The sequence below is a fragment of the Apaloderma vittatum genome, unplaced genomic scaffold, assembly GCF_000703405.1.
Source record: "Apaloderma vittatum isolate BGI_N311 unplaced genomic scaffold, ASM70340v1 scaffold10410, whole genome shotgun sequence".
NCBI lineage: Eukaryota > Metazoa > Chordata > Aves > Trogoniformes > Trogonidae > Apaloderma > Apaloderma vittatum.
This window is the reverse complement of record NW_009696185.1, coordinates 5,688-12,052: the sequence shown is the minus strand read 5'-3', so window position 1 is coordinate 12,052 and position 6,365 is coordinate 5,688. Positions and strand designations below refer to the sequence as shown.

The 6,365-nt window shown below is 34.3% G+C and overlaps 1 non-coding gene across 1 annotated transcript; it reads right to left on the bottom strand.

The window, feature by feature from the left end:
- Positions 1-583: 583 nt before the first annotated feature.
- On the bottom strand, positions 584-657 carry TRNAV-AAC. Its single transcript has one exon. It is a non-coding gene; the product is annotated as a tRNA-Val (tRNA).
- Between the last annotated feature and the right edge of the window lie 5,708 nt (positions 658-6,365).

The following is a 6,365-nucleotide window of genomic DNA, read 5'->3' as shown; positions in this document are numbered from 1 at the left end:
AAGACAGCATTTTTATTCCTTAGTTTGAGTAAGTTGCTGTGTACATTCTGTCAGGAATGCTGACAGAAGGAAGTTGAGGGAAAAAAGAAGACAACCTTTCATATTGAAAATACACTTCCACTTACTTTTAATGCAATTTGTCAGTACTTTGCTACTTACCTCAACTAGCCTGAGTTACTGCCAAGGGATCCTTCATCTTACTTTGACAAAAACTTCATCATTCAAGTAAATTATTTTCTTTCAGCTAGATTCTTCTAATCTGAAATATTCCTTTAAGCAGTAATAGATGCCAATCTGATGGTGTAATCTAACCTAAAACTCTGCTTTTGTGACATGGTTTCAAATGATAGCCTGAAACTAAGGAGGGGATTCAGAAGTCATTAAACTGTAAAGGAAGAGTTTGATTTTTAAAAAATATAAACGGGTTTATTTTGCTCACTCTTAAATTAGGAACTTTTCAAATGACCATAGAATCATATAATCATAGAATGGCCTAAGCTGGAAGGGACCTTAGAGATCATTTTTTAATCCAGTCTCCCTGCCACCAGGGACGCCACCTCTCGACTAGATCAGGCAACACATGGGGACCGAACGGGAATCGAACCCGCGACCTTAGCGTTGTTAGCGCTACGCTCTACTGATTGAGCTAACCAGCCCCCTTATGATGTCAGTTCTCAACTAGAAAATTGCAGAAGTATAACGAAGACACGAGATCTTGATCCAAGGGTGTTGAACTGAACTGAATTGCAGTCTGCATGCTTTTGGAACAAACCCTAAATAGGAAGTGGAACATAAAACAAAGCTTGATCGTTTTAAGCTTAATTCCTAAAGAACCTGGTAAACTAAATAGCGTAATAAATACTCAAAAGAAGCTGTATCAGACACATGCTTCTTCAGATACTGCAATTGAATTTTATCTTCCACTTGATGAAAATCAAGAAATATGAGTTCTAGGCCTCCTGACTGTGGTAGATCCGAAAAATACAATCACCGCTTATGCTCACATTTATATTGACCTTAATGATGGCTTCATTACTAGTACTGCAGGTAGGACAATTCTGGCTTAGCACATACACCAGTTGTGGCACAGATAGGGTATGATCTGAGATAAATGTATTTCTCACAGTATGCATTTAATTTTCCACAGTATGAACTTGGTTATTTTATCATTTTGTTACTTGTACCAGTCTTGACCAACCTTGCAATAATGACTGTCCTTGTAATAAAGGAGGTAGAATCTGTATAAAATCTAAATATGTTGTAAGCTTTTTAAGAAAGACATAATGAAGGTGCATGTAAATCACTTGTTGGGAAAGAAAGTAGTTGAAAGTTGAAAGTATTACCAGAAACAGATTAATCTTCAGAAGAGTAGAAACAATACGTATTGTGATAGAGGAAAATACATGCTGTTTCTGAAGATTTAATGTCACCATTAGAAAGTGCCCAGAGTGCTGACAAGGATCAGTGAAAAAATTTTGGTTTATGTTTTTAGTTTGATGAGGTACAGCTAAGCATGAAGATTTTTACACAAACAGACCTAACTATCTTACATTACAAAACATTCCTGATACGCTGAACTTCAAAAAAGTAATCCACTGATGCATTTTGCATGTGTAATCGTGGGTTCATGAAGAACCAAGGTAAGATAGCAAGGACAATGTACAAAGAAATCTGTATTAAATGGCACTCTGGTTTCTTTAGCAGGGTTTGTACATGTTTTAAATGTGGTGGACCCATTAACTTTGTCAGTATCTCAAATGTTGCTAAAGGCAACTCAGATGACACTTCTTGTATGATAAATTACTAGTGGACAGAAATTTCAAGAAATACATAGTATTACCTGATGTCATCTGCAAACTTACTGACCGTGATCTCAATCTCCTTGTCAAAATCATTGATAAAGACGTTAAACAGAAGAGGCGCCAACACTAAGCCCTGGGGAACACTGTGACTGGCTACCAACTTGATTCAACTTTTTGGACTGCTATTTGGGCCCGGCTATCCAGCCAGTGTTTGATCAAGGAGAGTGCACGCCCATCCAAGCCTTGTGCAGCCAGTTTTTTATGAGGATGCTTCTTCCAGAATCTAGGAAAAAAATTTCTTCCAGCATTAAATACTATGTCTATGAAAATAAAATCATTCATTTACTACAAAGTAGTATAAAACCAAGTATAACAGAAAACAAAATACGAAATAATGTTATACTTGAAAGAATTTATAACATACTGTCTAGCATTTTTTTGTTTAGTATTAATTCTGCTTGTGGCTTTCTTTGCACCTTTAACTGCTACTCAGTTGCTGTTATGATAGCTCTGGCCTCCTTAAGCTCCTGAAGAGCCACTTTTTGCTCACAAGTTAGGTAAGAGTCATGAATAACTGAATAGATTTGCTTATGGAATGAGCTTCCAGGGTTGAACTGATTACTGTTTCTTCAGTTTGCTACAGCAACAGATCTAGAACAAACTTAATAGTTCATTTAGCCAATTCAAATAACAAAATTTTAGAAATAAATCCTAGAGCCTCATAATATTTATTAGAAAGAGCAGAGCCACCCATTTGTAAAATGGTGTAAACTTTAATATGCAACAGCAGAAGCTTCAAGTAAATATCTTCTGGACTTTGGTAGCTTTTAGACACACAGCCTCAGCCGAAAACATGGTTAATTTCCTATTTTTGAGCACACTCTTAAGATTACTACTAAAATCAAAGCTGGCTTTCAGTGAGGTTTTTGGCCTCTTTGCTTTTGCAGACAGAGACAAGAGGAAAAAGTATTCATTTTAGCAAGGAAGAAACTGAACAGGGATGATGGATATTATTTTATGAGATTCAATTATAAATAAATTTAAATAGTCAAAAAAATATAAAGTTTCCAAAAGTGATGCATTCAAGATGCATACTTCAATACAATGCAGATATACTGCACATACTGAAAAATCTTCATACTTAACACATTTAAAGTTGCTTAATTTGCAAACCACCAAATCTTGTATTTCATTGCTTTCATGATGTTCTTGAGGATACTTAATTCTGTTTAAGTTTCAGACTTCAAGAAAACAACTTTCCATGTATGACTTAAGACTTTAAGGGCCACTGACATTACCTAAACTTAACAACAAAAGAGAAGTAAAAAATAATCTTAAATTGCCATGCTTGCTAGATTGAGTGTTTTCAAAACACTTCAACTACTTGATTATCGCACTACAATTAAAAACAAAACAGAAAATATATCATGCCTCAGTAGAATTCTCACACTTGAGTGTTGGGTGTTAGGTTTCTCTGCTTAGATAGTATGCTGTAGATTTTCTACTTTTTTATGTGTGACAAATTTCTTTATCCACAGATTATCAGACAGTTCACAAAAATATTCTAAAAAGAAAAACTAAAATACTACTTCTTAAATACTACTGCTATTTGGAACCAGCATATATAGTTAAATAGCTGGTCTGACAGTATTTGTCTAAAGCAAATTTCATTGAACTATATTCATGGGTTTACACTATAGAACTTTGAAAAGTATATCTTTTTCAAATATTTAAGTACTTTAAAATGCTGAAGTAATTCAGCTCTCAAATTATAATGTTTGATGTAATTTCTGGTATCACCATAGCAAGTCACATAAAAGAAAAACATCTTATTTAAAGTAAGGCCTTGACAGCAGTCTGGCCTAGTCAGCAATCTTATTCACAAATTGGAAGGGTGGTTATAATCAAACATGTACAGAGGGAATTACATTTTTTCCTCTGTCCTCTTGAACAATACAAAGACTTAAATTTTCACCCTCCAATCTTCCTTAATTATGCTAATCTCTGCATACAGAAAAAGTTTGAGGTAGGCATAATAAATAACATGAAAAATTTGAAGTAGTGATACCAAATGTGGTACCAATACCAATAAAGATCTGTCAGTGAACATTAAATAGATGTGTCGTGCTGCCACCCGTTCATTCTCAGAATTAGCCCTGATCCTGCAAAAAGCCTTTTTCTCACAGTTCTGTGTTCTGTGGCCTTCAGTGAATTTCTCTCACTCTGGTTGTGAGTTTTGGCTGAGATGCAGTTTTTACTATTCAAGCCCAGAATCATAATAATGCAGTTACATAGCCTATGAACCAGCTTTTTTTCCTAATGCAGCCAGCACAGGCAGACACTATGCAAGTGTCTGCACCATCTCCATAGATATACCTGAAAGAGCATGACACAACTCACTCTCCATCCCACATTTCCCAAGAAGATTGACAGAGAAAACAGAAAAATCTCCTTCTACATACACATTCATTTGCTGATAGAAGTCCGTTTTAAATATATGCAATTTCTTATATGTACACTAATGTGGAATAGATTAACTCTGGGGAAAAAATTACTTGCTTGGGAAAAACATTTTTACTGCTGTTAGATTTCATTACATTCAACCTAAAGTGTTTCTAAAGTCTCCTGTTATTCTTCAGTTGTAAATGGTGGTTTCACAGCATTCATTCCTTTCACTTATCATTTTTAAATAACAACAATTCCACCCTTCCATCCCACTCCTTTCTTCCCTCCCATAATCTAGTACTTCCTGTATTAGAATCTAGTATCTAGTGACATTTACTTTTGTTTCTTAATGATTAATAAATTCATAGTTTTCTAACAATATATTTCCAATAGCCATAAGATCCAGTGTAAATGCTCAGTCCCATTTCAGTCTTGTAACACAGCAACCATAAAGTACAATATAGTGAGGTGACACTACACAGTAGGGATGTTTAACATACAAGACCACACCAATTTTATAAAAACTTAGAAATATTTACATCCTTTAAGTGTTTTTACAGTTAACATCATCAAGAAAGTTTAGAGGCTTTTGCTCAATGAAATAATGGTTCTTAAATTACTATTCCAACATCACTACAAGACATTGGTATTATTAGGTTAGCAGTCACAAGTTGCTACTTAATTTTTCTACCATATATTTGAAATTTTAATCTGTATCTTCTTCAAAGCTGATGCTTCAGAAGAGAAATGTTCCAACAGACTTTAGAGAAATAATTAGTATCTGGCTACAGTGAAAAAAGGAAAGTTCAGAAAACTGCTTTTAGCTACATAGAATACATTATGAAAATAGAAGTTTCACCTTAAGTGCAAATAGATTAAAATATTTCAGAAATTTAGGCTGGAATTCACAAAATACAGGGAAAATACGACTGTTTCAACATTACCCCAAAATATCAGGAAACAGGAGCAAAACTGCTATGCTGAGGCCCTGAAACGCTCACTATTTATTTTGGAAGACTTCTATTTTAGACTACCAGTTGGAGCATGGCTTCAATCAAAAGTGCACATCTGCTCTGTGATAAAACACAACTAGACTCAACTTTTACTTAAAATTCCTATTAAAATCTCAATGTTCCCCAGGTATTCCTGAATTCTACAAGTGCTTTCATCCTTTACCAGAAATGTAGCTATCATGCAACCGCATGTGTTATTTCCAAACAGATGAGAAGTTTTGTACAAAGCAAATGACAATAAATTGATAGACTTAGCAAGGACATTAGGAGAATGATTTCTAAAAAGCAGTGGGGAGAATCCATAAGTGAAAACTGATCATTTTAAACCTCATATTAACAAACTTTATAAAAATCATAGTAACTGAGCAGAGGCAGCATTGTAGAAAGAGATATTTCGCAAGAGACAGTTACTTTTAAATATGAAAACCAAACCACTTTCATTTTCCCTGAAAAACTGAAAACATATTTCTAAAGTCTTATTTCTTCCTACATGTCACAAACGTGGACCAGGCATCCCAAGAATACACTGCTGTCATTCTTAAGTCCATAAAGGCAGAAAGCTTCCTTACCAAACAAATTTAGACAGTAAGTAAGTATCAGAATGGTACTGTTCATAAACAGTAAGTATCATTCAACCTTACTAAATAATCTACTTACTAAGGACAGTAAACAAAACTTGAAATGACATATATTCTGTGACCTGTAATACGCCGCAAAAGAGAGTTACATTTAAAAATATCAATTCCATCCTCTTAGTCTAAATTTGGGCAATACTGCCAAGTGAGCTGTTGTCCTGATGCACTAGCAAAGAGAATCTAACTCCTGAACTTTTAAGGACAGATGAAAAAAACTTACTTAAAATTGAAACTCTATCTTGTTCTGTTCTGATTGCTGCTAGCTCTGAAAAAATACTAAAATTGAGAGCTGGAAAAGGATTTAGAGGTAGAAAAAAATTTAAAGCACAGATGACAAAAAAGAAAAAAGTTTTGGTTATTTACTATTAACATATTGATTTTATTAGACATCAAAGAAATCCTTTAAAAGCAGGAATTGGAGACTACAGATTTTACCTATTTATAAACAAAACCCCTTCCCAAAAACTATT